This window comes from Leptinotarsa decemlineata, unplaced genomic scaffold (genome assembly GCF_025532065.1).
Source record: "Leptinotarsa decemlineata unplaced genomic scaffold, Ldec_3_MD MMD2_tig00001973_RagTag_RagTag, whole genome shotgun sequence".
Classification (NCBI taxonomy): Eukaryota; Metazoa; Arthropoda; class Insecta; order Coleoptera; family Chrysomelidae; genus Leptinotarsa; species Leptinotarsa decemlineata.
Genome location: NW_027412572.1, coordinates 333960 through 349811, shown reverse-complemented (window position 1 = coordinate 349811; position 15852 = coordinate 333960). Strand labels below are relative to the sequence as shown.

Here is a 15852-nt window from a genome sequence, read left to right as displayed (position 1 = left end):
AACAATAAAGTGCCGCCAGATGAAAAAAAACAAATAGCGTGAATATTTTTAATGAAAATAACGGAATTACAATGAAGTTTTCACGTAAATCAACTAAAACTAAGAGCTAATATTTCAATTTAAATCTTAGTTGCCATGCAAATGATATTACAGTTTAACACTTGTGAAAGATTCAAGTGTACTATTGTCAACAATATTCACCTTACAGTTCTTCGACTTATTTTGTGTCATGGCTGCAAGATTGAGCGTAAGAGAGAAAATTAAAAGTGTACGCCTTTCGGGAGATGTCGTTAGAAGTGCTAGAGAAGTTTGTAGAGTATTTAATGACAGATATCCAGATCGTCCTCGTATTAGCTGCGGTAGGTAAATAAAATAAATTAAATATTCAATGAAACTGGTGCAGTATCAAAAATGATGTTAAAAAGTAATCCTGTACAAAGACGAAACAGGAATGATCAAATCATTTTAGATTATTTCGGAAATAATCCTAATGCCAGTATAAGGAATGCCACTTTAGGTTTGAATATTCCACGAGAAACTATTCGGAGATGTCTCAAGGCGAAGAATATTAAACCTTTCAAGCCAAAATTTTTACACACACTTCAAGAAGGCGACGAAGCAAGACGCCTGGAATATTGTTTATGGGCCCAAGGGGAATATTTAAACAATAGAAATTTCCTAAAAAATATTTTTTATACCGACGAAATCACTTTCACTACAAATGGAGTAGTGTCATCACAGAATTGTCGTTATTGGCCAGCATATAATCCTAACTGGGTAATAAACTGTAAAAGCCAGTATTCCCAAAAAATCAACGTCTGGTGTGGGATATTGAACGAATGAATTATTGGTCCTTTCTTTTTTGAGGAAAACATTAATGCGCAGAGGTTTCTAGAATTTTTAAACACAGAGTTTCGGGATTCTATTCACGAGCTACCAATCAATGAACGATCAAATTTAATTGTCCAGGTAGATGGGTGTTCAGTTCAGTATGTCAGAGCTGTGAGGCAATGGCTTAACAAACATTTTACAAACCGATGGATAGGCCGTGGTAGTCCGTTTATAGAGTGGCCACCCAGATCTCCAGACCTCACAGTTTTGGACTTTTTTCTCTGAGGACTTCTCACACGAAAGGTTTACAAAAACCGCTCAAGAGATAGAAATGAACTTTGTGCAAGAATTCGACAGGTATGTGCAGATATTAGCCCTCAAGAACTAAGGAACGAATCAGAAACATTCGTAAGCGCTACGACACATGTATCGAAATACGTGGTGGATTAGTAGAGGCTACTAGAATATGAGTTAGAATTAATTGTTTCACCGAATCAAAACATTTCAATAATTAGTTATTAGTCACGTTTATTAAAATTTTTTGCTTTCTTTGTTAGTTGAATTGTGTGAATGTAATTCCGTTATTTTCATTAAAAATATTTACGCTATTTGTTTTTTTTTCATCTGGCGGCACTTTATTGTTGAAATCATAAAAAAATGACATATTGTGACTGTTAGCTGTGTGAGTTTTCGAATTTTTGAGTTGTTATAACTTTGTTAATAATGAATATTTTTTCATGAAATTTTGGTCACACCTATATAGAGGCACTCTGAATCCAGTGGCGTAGTGATTTTTTCAATAAAAATATCGCTAATAAAAAATCCCGATTTTCGACTAAGAAAAAATATCGTAGTATGCCCTGAAACTTTAATAAACATTTTAAATTTTGTCCCAAGGTAGACCTTTTAGTACTTTACATTTCAAAAACAAAATTATTAAAATCGGTTTACAACTTCAAGTTTTAGGGGGGTGTTTCCATTAAAAATGGGTCACACTGTATAAAGAAAAGTAATATAAAGTGAATTAATCATTAACTGTAAGTACTATTCATATAATCCTGTGTTGAGTAAAAACAGTTTTTTAAAAAAAATGTTTCAACTCTCCTATTGAATGATGGAGTACTGAGCTGACTGAGGTCAACTGCTAAATGGTTGTACACCTTGAGGCCAGTGAATTTCGTATACCTAGACATTTCTAGTTTATTCAGCGGTTGTCTAAGTTTATCTGCATTTTTAGTGGAATAATAATGATAGTCTGATTGGGTGGAGCATATACTTTTCTTTTTATGGATCTCTAACAAAGTGTTTGAAATAAATATAAAAGACAAAGGCAGAATCTTTTAAAAGATGAAGATACGTTGACATGGTTCGTTGAATGAAGCTCCAGCTATTATTCTAAGTGGTTTTTTTGCATACGGAAAATCTTTTGAGCATGAGAGAATTGTCCCCATAATTTTTTGCATAGAAAATCAATATGATTTTCCCATTTAAGTGAGTCATCAATGATTATACCTAATAAGTTCACGTGCTTCTGTGTGGTTACCTAATTATTTGAAGATATAACTAATTGTTGAGTTTTTCCCCTATTTAATTTCAAATTATTGAAAGTAAACCAGTTTACAGCCTTTTCTTCAATTTCATTGGTCTTGTCGAGTAGTTTACTCATGTCGGAGTTAGAGTGAATCATTGTTGTATCATCTACAAAACAGATGACTGTGCTAGGTAGTAGGCTTTAAAAAATATCATTCACATATATTACAAAAAGTATAGGTCCAAGAATTGACCCCTGAGGTATGCCATGGGAAACTACTTTCTCTACAGATAATTCGCCGTTTGTGCAGACGGCTTGTTTCGTTCTGGTTAAGTATGAATTAAATAAGTTTAAGGCTGTACCTCTCATTCCAAAAATTTCAAGTTTACTGATAAAGATATTGAGGTTGACACAGTCGCCGGCTTTACTCAAATCCCACAATAAAAATTTATAATAATAATTTTTTATTATTTCCTTGTTAAAAAGTACATTGTTATATGTACAGTGACAAGGAAAACGTCTGAGGGTAGGACACGTTACAGAGTATAATGTTTGTAGTAATCAATAATCTAAATATATGATACATATAGGTATATACATATAATTATTTGTTTGGCTTAGATTATGTAAAAAAAATAACTATAAATAAATGAAAGTCAATTTTATCACATAGTTGTGATATTTTGTCATTAAAATATAAAAAAACAGTTTAAAATTCGTCAAGTGTGTAGCAATTTTTTTCAATAAGTGCCTTTTTCAGTCTTGATTTGAAAATGTTAAGATTTGGTGATATTTCAATTGATTCTTCTAATTTATTAAACATTCTTGGTCCAAGATAAAGAAAACTTTTCTGATAAAGAGTTGTTCTATGAATATTGGGCATCAGTTTGCCTCTAGAACGAGTTGGATAATTATGTTGCTGGAAAGGTGTATTATGCTTGTTTCTATAAACGTATATACACAATTCATAAATACAGAGACCAGCAACAGTTAGTATCTTGAAAATTTTAAAAGCATTTCTACATGATTCTCTCCAACCAATACCGGCAATGATTCTTACTGCATATTTTTGCAAAATAAATATTCTTTCAGCAGCAGATCCGGTACCCCAATTCAAAATTCCATATCTCAATTGGCAGTTTATGGTCGCATAGTATAAGCTCAGTAAAATCTCTTTACTACAAAAATTAGCCATGAATCTCTGAGCATAGCAGTTTTTTCTCAATTTAATACAGAGGGTCTCAATATGAGGAGTCCATGTGAGTTTGTAGTCCAAGCCTAACATTTTTGTAGAAGTACAAGATTCAATTGGCAATGTTAGCGAGGTGAGTTCACCACTCTCCACATGTTCAATAACTTTTTGTATTACCCTTCCTACTGCGTCTATTGTAGATCTATTCTTGATGAAGCCAAATTGATGGCCATGAAGAAGATTGTATTTGTTTAAATAATTACAATTTCTAGGATCCTAAAATGGGTGTACTCGAGATAGGTCTAAAGTTGTCTGATATATTGGGATCACCTTTTTTAAAGATAGGCACTACTTTACTTATTTTAAAGGCATCGGGAAAGATACCTTACGTGAAGGACTGATTCATTAATTGTGTCAAAGGTTCAACAAGAAAGTCAATGGTTTCTTTGATGATTTGACTATTCAAGTGAAATATGTCAAAGCTAGAGGTGTTCTTGAGTTTTTGAATCGCAAGTGTTACTTCTTCATGATCAACTGGTAGTAGAAAAAATTAATTACCTGTTTTTGGGAGGCTAGAAATATAATCGATAGAGGAGATGTTTCAGGTAGGTAGAGATTTAATGATATTCTCCGCAATATTCGAGAAAAATATGTTAAATTCATTGGCACTGTTGTTGTTGGGAATTGTTTTGTGCTCACTAGTAGAGTTTCTTTCGTAGTTCAATAAGTTTCAAGTATCTTTATGTTTGTTGGTTGAATTTTGTATGAATTTATCATACGATTCTTTTTTTGCCTTGTAAACTGCAATTTCATGAATTTTTTTAAATGTTCCGTATCGCTGGGATGTTTTGAAGAGGTACTTACAGTGCGCAGTGCTAGTAAAGTATCTCTCATTGAACGTAATTCATCATTAAAAAAATTTGCAGGTCTCTTTCGCCGAATTTTGACTTTTGTTTTTTTCATTGGGAAATGTTTACGAATAAGGGAACTATATCGAGTGGCCCAACGAAAAGTATGCACCTTGCTTTTCTCCTTTTTTTGTAACTTAACGCAAAAATGCTCGGACAGGTCAATTTTGCTTTTGAGGGGGACACATTTTAGATGTATTTTTCTACCTGTGCGTTCAACCCCCTAGCGAGGGTGAGTAACAACCCTAAAATTTTAAATGGAAAGTGGGGTCGAGTGATATATCATTTGAAAGGGCACGAAATTCTCTTTCCAATGATACCTAATTTGTTGTATTTACTTGAATGGTTATAAAAAAAGCAAGAACATTTACTCGATATTTTTGGTGTTAATGAAAATGCGGAAAAAACGGCATTTTTATCACAACTACATTCCTCAATTTCTCTCGTGCATTTTTTGGTTCAAATAACAACAGCAGATAAGTGTACAAACAGAATTTAGAGAAACGTTCATTGATTCAGTTCGGTTGCTTTCGAAATTATTTCAACTTTACTGTAAAAATAGTTTATTCCATTCCTGAACGAGTTGAAATTGTTAAACTTCATTATCAACATAATAGTTGTGCTAGACTTACTGCTCGCCTCTTTAATAACAGTCATCCCGGGAAAAATGTGAATGATTCGTACGTTGCCAAGTTAGTCCAAAAGTTTGTCGATACCGGATCTGTCTGTAATGTGAAACACCAGCCACGGAAACCGATCAGAAATGAAGCAGTGGAAGTCCCTGTTTTGGGACATGCTGAATTGGATCATACTCAAAGTACCCGTCAGCTTGCTGTCTCCCGCTCGTCCATAATACGGATATTGAAAGCCTATAAATTTCATCCGTACAAAATTAAATCAGTACAGGAACTCAAGGAAGATGATCCTGATAGAAGGCTGCACTTTTGTGAACAACTGAGCCAGCTACTAATTGATGATCCGCACCTATCATTCAACACGTGCTTTTCCGATGAGAGTACATTTTTTTTTAATGGAGCTGTGAATAGGCATAATTGCCGTTACTGGGATGACAGTAACCCACACTTATTCCGAAAGGTCCATACCCAGTACCCTCAAAAAATCAATGTCTGGTGTGGCATATTAGGTAGTCATATCGTAGGGCCACTTTTTATTCCTGGGAATTTAACTGGTGAGGTCTACCCGAACATGCTTGAAGATACAATTGATCCTCTCATAACAGAAATAATTGAAAATGACCAAAATCATAATGATGATCGGCTTCATTTCCAGCAAGATGGAGCACCTCCTCACTATGTTGCTTCGGTAAGAGAGTTTTTAGATGACCGGTTTTCTGGATGGTGAATTGGAAGGAGAGGCCCCATCGAATGGCCTGCCAGGTCACCTGATTTATCGCCTTTAGAATTTTTCCTTTGGGGACACTTGAAAAATAAATGTTTTGCTACGCAGCCCGAGTCCATAAAAGATCTCCGCCAACGAATTACAGCAGAGTGCAGAAGTTTAACACCTGATATGCTACAGAATGTTAGGAATAGATTTGAACAAAATCTGTATTATTGTATGGAAGCAAATGGGTCACATTTTCAGCACTTGCTGAAGTAGGATTCTACCAAGTCAATTACACATTTCAAAGTACTGGGTTGTAGTTGTTTTTCTTCATAATACCTACATGTTTGAGTGAAATACAACAAATTAGGTATTATTGAAAAGATAATTCCGTGCCCTTTCAAATGATATATCACTCGACCCCACTTTCCTTTTAAAATTTTAGGGTTGTTACTCACCCTCGCTAGGGGTTTGAAGGCAGAGGTAGAAAAATACATCTAAAATATGTCCCCCTCAAAAGCAAAATTGACCTGTCCGAGCATTTTTGCGTTAAGTTACAAAAAAAGGAGAAAAGCAAGGTGCATACTTTTCGTTGGACCACTCTGTATGTGTTGTTCAGAAATTCTGCTAGTGGGTTCAACTAGGAACCATTATTGTGGAAAATTTGCCAATTAACACATTCTCTAGGGACCGTTTCATATTTTCCAAGCCTTTGTGATTGATTTTTCTGTGCCATTTATATTTATCAGCTTCGGGAGTATATTTGGTGATAGAAATGAATTGTCCACCTTGATCAGAAATGCCAGGATCTGATATTCCCGTAATACACTCACTATCGTTTAGGTTGGTTATAATGTTATCTATACAGATAGAGCTTTTGGAGTTCGTTCTTGTAGGAATGGTGTTTATCCAAGATGTACAGGCAGGACTTTTTTCATGTATGTCAATGTTGAAGTCACCGATTAGTATAATATTAGCGTAATTAAGTAATAACAAAGTTAAAAGTTCTTCAACTTTATTGGAGAATGAGTCATATTCTTTCGACAGTGAGAGCAGTGTTCATGTTTGTTAATTCAATTCCACCAAATTCTGCGTGTTGTTCGATACAGAAATCATTCAAAAGAAGAGGTTTACATGTGACGTTATTACGAATATAAATAGAGACTCCTCCATGTTGAAGGGTTTGTCTACAAAAGTAACTTATGAGGTTACAATCATTGATATTTACAGATATTAGATATTCTACGTTGAGCCAATACTTCGATAGACATATAATGTCATAATCTTTGTTTTCGAGATATAGCTGAAACTGTTCTACTTTATTGCTAATACACTGAATAATGAGATGGAAAATCTTCAGCTCATTATTCTGAAGATGTTCTTTATTAGAGTCTATACAAAAAAATTTTGAGGTTGAGAAGAAGTAGCTACCCCCTTTTTATTGGTCTGCAAATTGAACTTCGCCATTTATCTTCATATAACAATCGAACTGTACCTGATTAACTTGCTTGAAAACTGTATTTGAATATTAGTCCAGTCATTATAGTAAGTTCACCTCGGAATTCGGGATACCCAGCTGTAAGTCTGTAAATACTTGTATATTGACACCCTAAAAGTTGTCTCAGAACCTACATATGGTATGGTGTATGCAACTATTAAATTTCAAGGTCAAAGGTCACAAAAATTGGTTTTTTGTGCTTTTTTTGGAAATATCTCATTTCCTATGGGTTTTTTGCTATTTGTATTTATTATCAATATTGTAGAATATAAAATTCTCTACAAATTTTGTTGAGAAAGTTTTTTCATACGGTGAACCGTTTTCGGGATTGAGGGCGGAGAGCGCGCGGTCACAGCATCACTTCAGGTCAACCGGTGCCTCCGGTCGAAAACGCGCCATATATAGATGATGAACTATCAATAAATCAATGATTATGAATATTTATCAATTTTCATAAACCATTATATTATATTTTATAATTTTTTTCCTAACCTATCCACTTTTTATTCAGTATTAATTTATTTAACAACACTTACCTGTCCATGTAATTACAGAATTAATAATGAAAATATAGCAATTATATTTGAATTTCAAACTAATTAATAACTTCTTACATGATGAAAAAAACAATGAATCTTTTTATTAAAAAATATCATTCAATACATTTATTTTCATTAAAAGTAAAAAAATGGACTAAAGTTTTGTAGACTTGACGTAATGCATATAACGAAGATGATCGAGATTTTTCACAGATTTCGGATCATTATAGACTGCCAATAAGGTTTGAGTTCCACTCTCTAATAATCTCTGGGCCGAACAGTTTTCTTCCTCAAATGCTGCAGCTAGTTCATCCAAATTTGTCAGTTTTTCAAAAACTTTTAAAAATTATTTTTTTCCCTTTTTAAAAAGCGCAGAAATTGTGTCACAGCCACTAAATGCGTGCAGAAATAAAATATGTGTTTTGGGATGAGGATAATTATCAAAACTTTAAGTCGAGTATATCTTCGTTTTTACATTTCCTTTCCCAACTTTTTTAAAGAAAATTTTTTGTTCGTAAGACAGTGTATGATCAATTGAAATGACAAGTAAATCAATTGCAGTTTCAACTATAACATCCACATCATCTCTGGCTTGTTTAGTAGTAATATTTGCAGCTTGTAATTTTTCAGTTAATATATTAATGAGCATATCTTTGTTATTTCGATTTGATAAGAATTTTTCTTGAGTAACTGGTACAACTATTGTTTCATCGAAACAGACTTCATACGTTTTTGAAAGTGCAGCAGTTCTTCTCTGCTGCTCCATAGCTTTTAATAGAAAAAGTATCTTCTCTGCTCCTTACAACATGATGAAGAAGAAATCCGCCTTTAATAATGAACGTCATATTATTTTCATTGAGAACAAAATCAATTGGGCTCATGTTGTCATACAATGACGATTTTGTTGTTTTTCTCATGCCATCATTATCAAATAGAGCTGTTGGATACGGACTCAATTCATATTGAAGATATTCTTCAAAATTACTTTCAAATTGTTTGCTGACAGTAATTCTCTGCAAGAGTAACAATGGATCCACGCGTTTTCGACCGAAGGCACCGGTTAACCTAAAGTGATCCTGTGACCTGCGCTCTCCGTCCTCTATCTCGAAAACGGTTCACCGTATGAAAAATTTTTTTGAACAGAATTTGTAGAAAATTTTGTATTCTACAATATTGATACTGAAAACAAATAGCAAAAACCACATAGGAAATGAGATATTTACAAAAAAAGCGCAAAAAACCGATTTTTGTGACCATTGACCTTGAAATTTAATAGTTGCGTACACCCTACCATCTGTAGGTTTTGAGACAACTTTAAGGGTGTCAATATACAAGTATTTACAGACTTACAGCTGGGTATCTCGAATTCCAAGATTCTTACCTAATTTAAGCTCAAATGACTGGTGTATATAATAAAGACGATACTATTATTAATATCAATTACTATTACTTCATTTGTGAAGTTTTGAATAGAAAATATTAATATTTCAGAGACCTCTCAAATAAATGATGACCTGTAAAAGCTAAAAGCTGATTTTGTTTCACAAAAAGAAGATTCAAAAAGTGTGTTTAGAAATATCTGCTTAGAAGGGTCAGACACTTTCTCACAAAACCTGTACTCTCGACAATGCTCAGTTAAGTACCCTTGTGACTATCCTTTATTGACCCTGATGAAAATTTCCCACGTTGAATATCGTAACAAATACAAAATCGATGGATCATGCTAAAACGTTGCACAACACAAACTCAATGAAAATAATTAACACTATTCGATGGTTATAATCCGGCTCGCGGTCCTCTTTTTAAAAAATACGACGCACAATTTGAACGCGGAACCGGCGAACTCGATGTGCACTTGTTCTGAACTACAATGTGAGAGAATGCTGCATTCATGCCCAGCTTACTAGATTCAATGTTTACATTGCTGGGCACAGTAGTAGCCAGAAATAAATTGAATTGTAGCCTTATTCATTCATATTCGCTGACAAGATTGCGCAGCTTTGTTGTATTTTTATTTAAATTGTGGTGAGTGATAGCTATCGGTATGAATAACTGATGGAATTATGGGATAGTTGATAAGTGTATCAAATTATTGTATTGGTGTGGGGTTTCTATTCGATGGGTCTTGATATCGAGAGAGCTGTTTTCACTTTCATGGAAAATGCACGGATTTAGTTTTTATAGACATTCAAGATCGATTGAGTTAGCTTCTCGCTGAATTAAAGTTCTAGCTGACTGAATAACAGTTTTTGTGTGTCGGAGATGACAAACACAAAGTTTACTAGAAAGTCATGAAAAATAAACGGATTGAGTTATTATAGACTTTCAATCAAGATCAACTGAATTCGCTTCTGTTTGAATAAATCTGAACTTCAACAGTTTTTTTGTGTCGTGGATTATAAAGAGAATTGAAACCTTAAAATAACTAGGCATAAAGTTCAATAAAAAGACATGAAAAATAAACGAATTTGGTTTTTACAGACCCTGAAACTATATCAATTTAAACTGACCTCAGTCTCCTTCGTTTTGACTGAAAACATTTTTTGTGGGTCGTGGATGACAAACAAAATTCATACATTGAAACAACACGACACAAAGTTTGATAAAAAATCATGGAAAATGAACGGATAGAGTTTTTATAGACTTTCAACCAAGATCGATTAAATTAGCTTCTGTCTGAATAAAACTGAACTTATTTTTTTTTCAGACTAAAAAACAGTTTTTTTGTCGTGGATGAAGAACGAAATTCAAACATTGAAGCAACTAGCCACGGAGTTCACTAAAAATACATGAAAAATGAACGCATTTGGTTTTTAAAGACCCTGGACCTAGATCAAATGAATTAGCTTCTGTTTTAATGAAACTGAACTCAATCTCTTGCGTTTTGACTGAAAAACAGTTTTTGTATGTCGTGGATGACAAACAGAATTCAAACATCAGAATAAATAGCCACATAGTTCAATAAAAAGACATGAAAATAAACGTATTTAGTTTTTATAGACCTTGAATCCAGATCAATTAAATTAGCTTCTGGCTGAATGAAACTGAACTTAATTCCTTTCGTTTTGACTGAAAAACAGTTTTAGTGTGTCGTGGAAGACGAAAAGAAACCTAACATTGAAATAACTAATCACAGAAGTTACTAAAAATACATGAAAAATAAACGTATCTGGTTTTAATAGACCCTGTACCTAGATCAATTAAATTTGCTCAATTTCTTTTGTTTTGACTGAAAAACAGGTTTGTGTGTCGTAGACGACAAATAGAATTGAAATATTAGAATAACTAGCCATAAAATTCCTCAAAAAGACATGAAAAATAAACGTATTTGATTTTTATAGACCCTATACCTAGATCAATCAAATTAGCTTCTGGCTGAATGAAACTCAACTCAATCTCTTGCGTTTTGACTAGAAAACAGTTTTAGTGTGTCTTCGATGACAAAAAGAAACCTAACATTAGAATAACTAGCCACAGAGTTTGATAAAAAGACGTGACGAATAAACGCATTTGGTTTTTATACACCCTAAACCAAGATCAATTAAATTAGCTTCTGGTTGAATGAAACTGAAATAAATGTCTGTCGTTTTGACTAAAAAACAGTTTTTGTGTGTCGTGGTTGACAAAAAAAAACTATCATTACAATAACTAGCCACAGAGTTCAATAAAAAGACATGAAAAATGAACGTATTTGGTTTTTATAGACTCTAAACCTAGATGAAATGAATTATCTTCTGGCTGAATAAAACTCAACTCGATCTCTTTTGTTATGACCGATAAACAGTTTTTCTGTGTCGTGGACGACAAAAAGAAACCTAACATTACAATAACTAGCCACAGAGTTGAAAAAAAAGACATGAAAAATAAACGTATTTGGTTTTCATAGACCCTAAACCTAGATAAATTGAATTAGCTTCTGGCTGAATGAAACTCAACTCAATCCCTATCGTTTTGACTGAAAAACAGTTTTGTTTATCGTAGACGGCAAATAGAATTGAAACATTAGGATTACTAGCCATAAAATCCATTAAAAAGACATGAAAAATAAACGTATTTGGTTTTTATAGACCTTAAACATAGATCAATTAAATTAGCTTCTGGCTGAATAAAACTCAACTCAATCCCTATCGTTTTGACTGAAAAACAGTTTTGTTTGTCGTAGACGGTAAATAGAATTGAAACATTAGGATTACAGCCATAAAATCCATTAAAAAGACATGAAAAATAAACGTATTTGGTTTTTATAGACCTTAAACATAGATCAATTAAATTAGCTTCTGGCTGAATAAAACTCAACTCAATCCCTATCGTTTTGACTGAAAAACAGCTTTTGTTTGTCGTAGACGGCAAATAGAATTGAAACATTAGAATTACTAGCCATGAAATTCATTAAAAAGACATGAAAAATAAACGTATTTGGTTTTGATAGACCCTAAATTAAGATAAATTAAATTAGCTTCTGGCTGAATGAAACTCAACTCGATCTTTTTTGTTATGATCGATAAACAGTTTTTGTGTCTCATGGATGACAAACAGAATTCAAACATTGATATAACTGGCCACAGAGTTCAATAAAAAGACATGAAAAATAAACGTATTTGGTTTTCATAGACCCTAAACCTAGATAAATTAAATTAGCTTCTGACTGAATGAAACGCCACTCGATCTCTTTTGTTATGAACGATAAACGGTTTTTGTGTGTCGTGGATGACAAAAAGAAACCTAATATTACAATAACTAGTCACAGAGTTCGATAAAAAGACATGAAAAATAAACGTTTTTTGTTTTTATAGACTTTAAACCTAGATCAATTAAATTAGCTTCTGGCTGAATAAAACTCAACTCAATCCCTATCGTTTTGACTGAAAAACAGGTTTTGTTTGTCGTAGACGGCAAATAGAATTGAAACATTAGAATTACTAGCCATAAAATTCATCAAAAAGACATGAAAAATAAACGTATTTGGTTTTTATAGACCCTAAATTTAGATAAATTAAATTAGCTTTTGGCTGAATGAAACTCAACTCGATCTTTTTTGTTATGATCGATAAACAGTTTTTGTATCTCGTGGATGACAAACAGAATTCAAACATTGAAATAATTAGCCACTGAGTTCAATATAAAGACATGAAGATTGGTATGAACTTCTCCGATAGTCCCTGTAACGGGCCTCCGTTTCGTTTAATATATATTAGGTTCTTTGATGGAATAAATGAATAATAATGGGAGACGCAGTTTCGCGTTCAGAATAAATGTTTTTCTGAACGATTTACTGGAGAGCTAATTGACTTCAACAACTGTATATTCCGAAGAGCGATGTGTTTTTAATATCGTTGATGTGGGTGTTGGTGTTACTAATTCATCCTTGGGTAATTGTTGAATTAGGTCATGAAAATGAGCGGGATACATTGATGCAGGACAAAAGTTCCATGAGTTAATTGTACTAAGATTTGCATTGAAATGAATTCAAGTAACAATGTACCATGAGATTTTCACTGAACAGTTTACAAAATCGCAAGACGCGTTTCGCTATACAATAGCTTCATCAGTAGCTTCTACCTAATAAATGCTTCCTATTTGTGTGTTATGTTTGTTATATACCTGAACCCATATGATGCATATGTTTGCATGTACATCATTAACATCAATTCATTTAAGTATAAAGCAGTTTTATAATATAATGTATAATGCGCGTTATTATTTTTTGAATTTTTTTACAACAGTACCTATTATGAAATGAAAAATATCACCCTTCTGATCGTTCACCTTCTAGTTTTACAATTTGGTCATTTTATAGCCCTAACATTATTTTAAAAAAAGTGTCTGTTTGTATTTGTGTGTGTATGTGTTAAATTTTCTTTTTTAAGCGAAAAAAGTGCTTCTGCACTTATTGCCATTTTACTTTATTCAACATAGCTATTATTTGTTTGTATGATTATAATTATTCTTTTTTATGAATAAAGTCATTATTATTATTATCATCATATATCAATTTTAGTTATGCATCCTTTCATATAATTAATTACTGATAATTTCACCAGAGACATCAAATGAACATATCGTGAATTATCACCAATTTCCACTTCAGCAAACAGATTCAACAGAGGAAAAGAATTCACTTATGCGTGGTCATTTGGTAAATTTCACGACTTTCTAAATCTATTGAATTTCAAACCTTTCTCTTTCAAATGTAATACGTCATAGTAATAGTTCAAGTCAGGCCCGTCTGCCAAAAAATAGTTTCCAAATATAGAATTAGTTTTCACATTTGCAAAACCATGTTCTGCAGTTCTCATGGAAAAGGTTCTCCCCGTTTGACCAATATAGAATTTTTAGAAAGAACCACAAATCAACTCACATACTCTTGATTCTCCAGTCACTGAAATTTTGTATATAATTTGAAACTTTGTATGTAATTTACTCAACTCATTATTTGTTCTACAAGCCAGATACAAATATTTCTTTTTCAAAAAACGAGCGATGTTATTGGTGGGGTTCATCAAAGCATGTCAACGTCCTATGAGACTTTCGATTTTCTGAGTGGTAAATGGCTTGTTTTTTTGAAAGGATGGGTCGATAATATCTACCTTTCAACCGTTGTTATATGTATATACAGGGCTTTTCATGATGAGCGTTAATTAGCCGTTTCTGGCAAACTATTCAACGGATCAACCTGAAAATTCCACAGTATGCATAAGTCAATATGACCTACAAGCCTAAAATATTTTAGACGAAGCGGAGTTGTCGCTTCTACTATGAAGTAGCGGCTTCTTTGATTTTTCAAATGGAACACCCCGTATATAATATCATATTATGATTCATTATCACTTTGTCAACAAATTCATATTATATTTCCCTATACCTATCAATTACCGTTTACCAAACATGAACTTTTATAAATGCTGATAATCTTGAACTCTCTTGCACTAAAACGATCAAATTTGAAACAGAGTGGAGTGACACTATGAGGATCTTCACTCCGAGTCATATTTTCATTTGCCGCATAAAGGGACTTCAAAAAATGCAGATACTTTGATCTCCTGAAAAAATGAGTGGAACTGAATTTTTTCAAATGGAACACGCTGTATATTTCAACATTTATGAGCTCTACATCCAATTTCAGATTAACTTTGTTCAAATAATACTATTTCTATTTTGAACCGTTATAGAGAAAAACTGTTTGAAACGGAAATTGACATGGTTTCCTTGTTCATCACTCATTTTTGTGAAACAGATTTCATTTGATGTTTCTCAATCAGTCACAGATGATACAATGAAAAGATAATAATTAAAATACTCCTCAACCATCGAATGAAACTTTTCTTCAAACAATAGTTTTATCAACGCTGAAACACGAACTGAAAATAATAAACCCATAAATTAATGAGTTAATTTAATCGTCAGTGTATTTCAGAATATGTTCAAACAAATCTCCACCTCTACTTAAACAAACATGTGATCTCTTCAAAAGATTGTCATGTGTAGCGCATCTGATCAAGTCTGGAGTCAAACTATTGAAAACAGTTGTAACTCTCGATTTCATATCTTCCATTGTTGTTATTGGAGTAGAGTAAACCATATTTTTAATGAAACCCCACACGAAATAATCTAATGGATTGCCATCTGGTGTTCTAGGAGGCCAACGAAAAGATCCATTTCGGTTAAAGCTTCGCTGACTGAATGAGAATTATGGGGTGGAGCACCATCCATTCGGTACCATACACGTTCTCTTCCTGGTCTATTATTTAAAATCATTTGAATTCCATTCCTCAGTAAATCTTCATATTTTGATGCATTCAAATTATCATCATAAAACTCGATATAAAAAATTGACTCATTCTTTATGGCACAAAATACATTGAATTGCCATCTTTTTTGATAACCCCTTTGGCGGACAACATGGGGATTTTTTGGCGCCCAATATTTACTGTTGTGTCTATTGAAAACTCCATTTTTTGTGAACTTGGCCTCATCTGTCCATATGATATTGTCAAGGAAATGTTTTTCTA

The 15852-nt window shown here is 33.0% G+C and overlaps 1 protein-coding gene across 16 annotated transcripts in view; it reads right to left on the bottom strand.

Moving 5' to 3' along the window:
• Window positions 1-15852, bottom strand: part of by (focal adhesion protein tensin) — a 687936-nt gene that overhangs the window by 409331 nt on the left and 262753 nt on the right. For 2 of the 16 annotated variants that reach the window (XM_074176609.1, XM_074176610.1), the window contains exon 1: window positions 9487-9707. The exons of 13 other annotated variants lie outside the window; for them this stretch is intronic. The gene's annotated coding sequence lies outside the window, so the exon portion shown is untranslated. Of the gene's footprint in view, window positions 1-9486; window positions 9709-15852 lie in introns of those variants that run through there. One more of the 16 variants, XM_074176600.1, reaches the window with a different exon arrangement.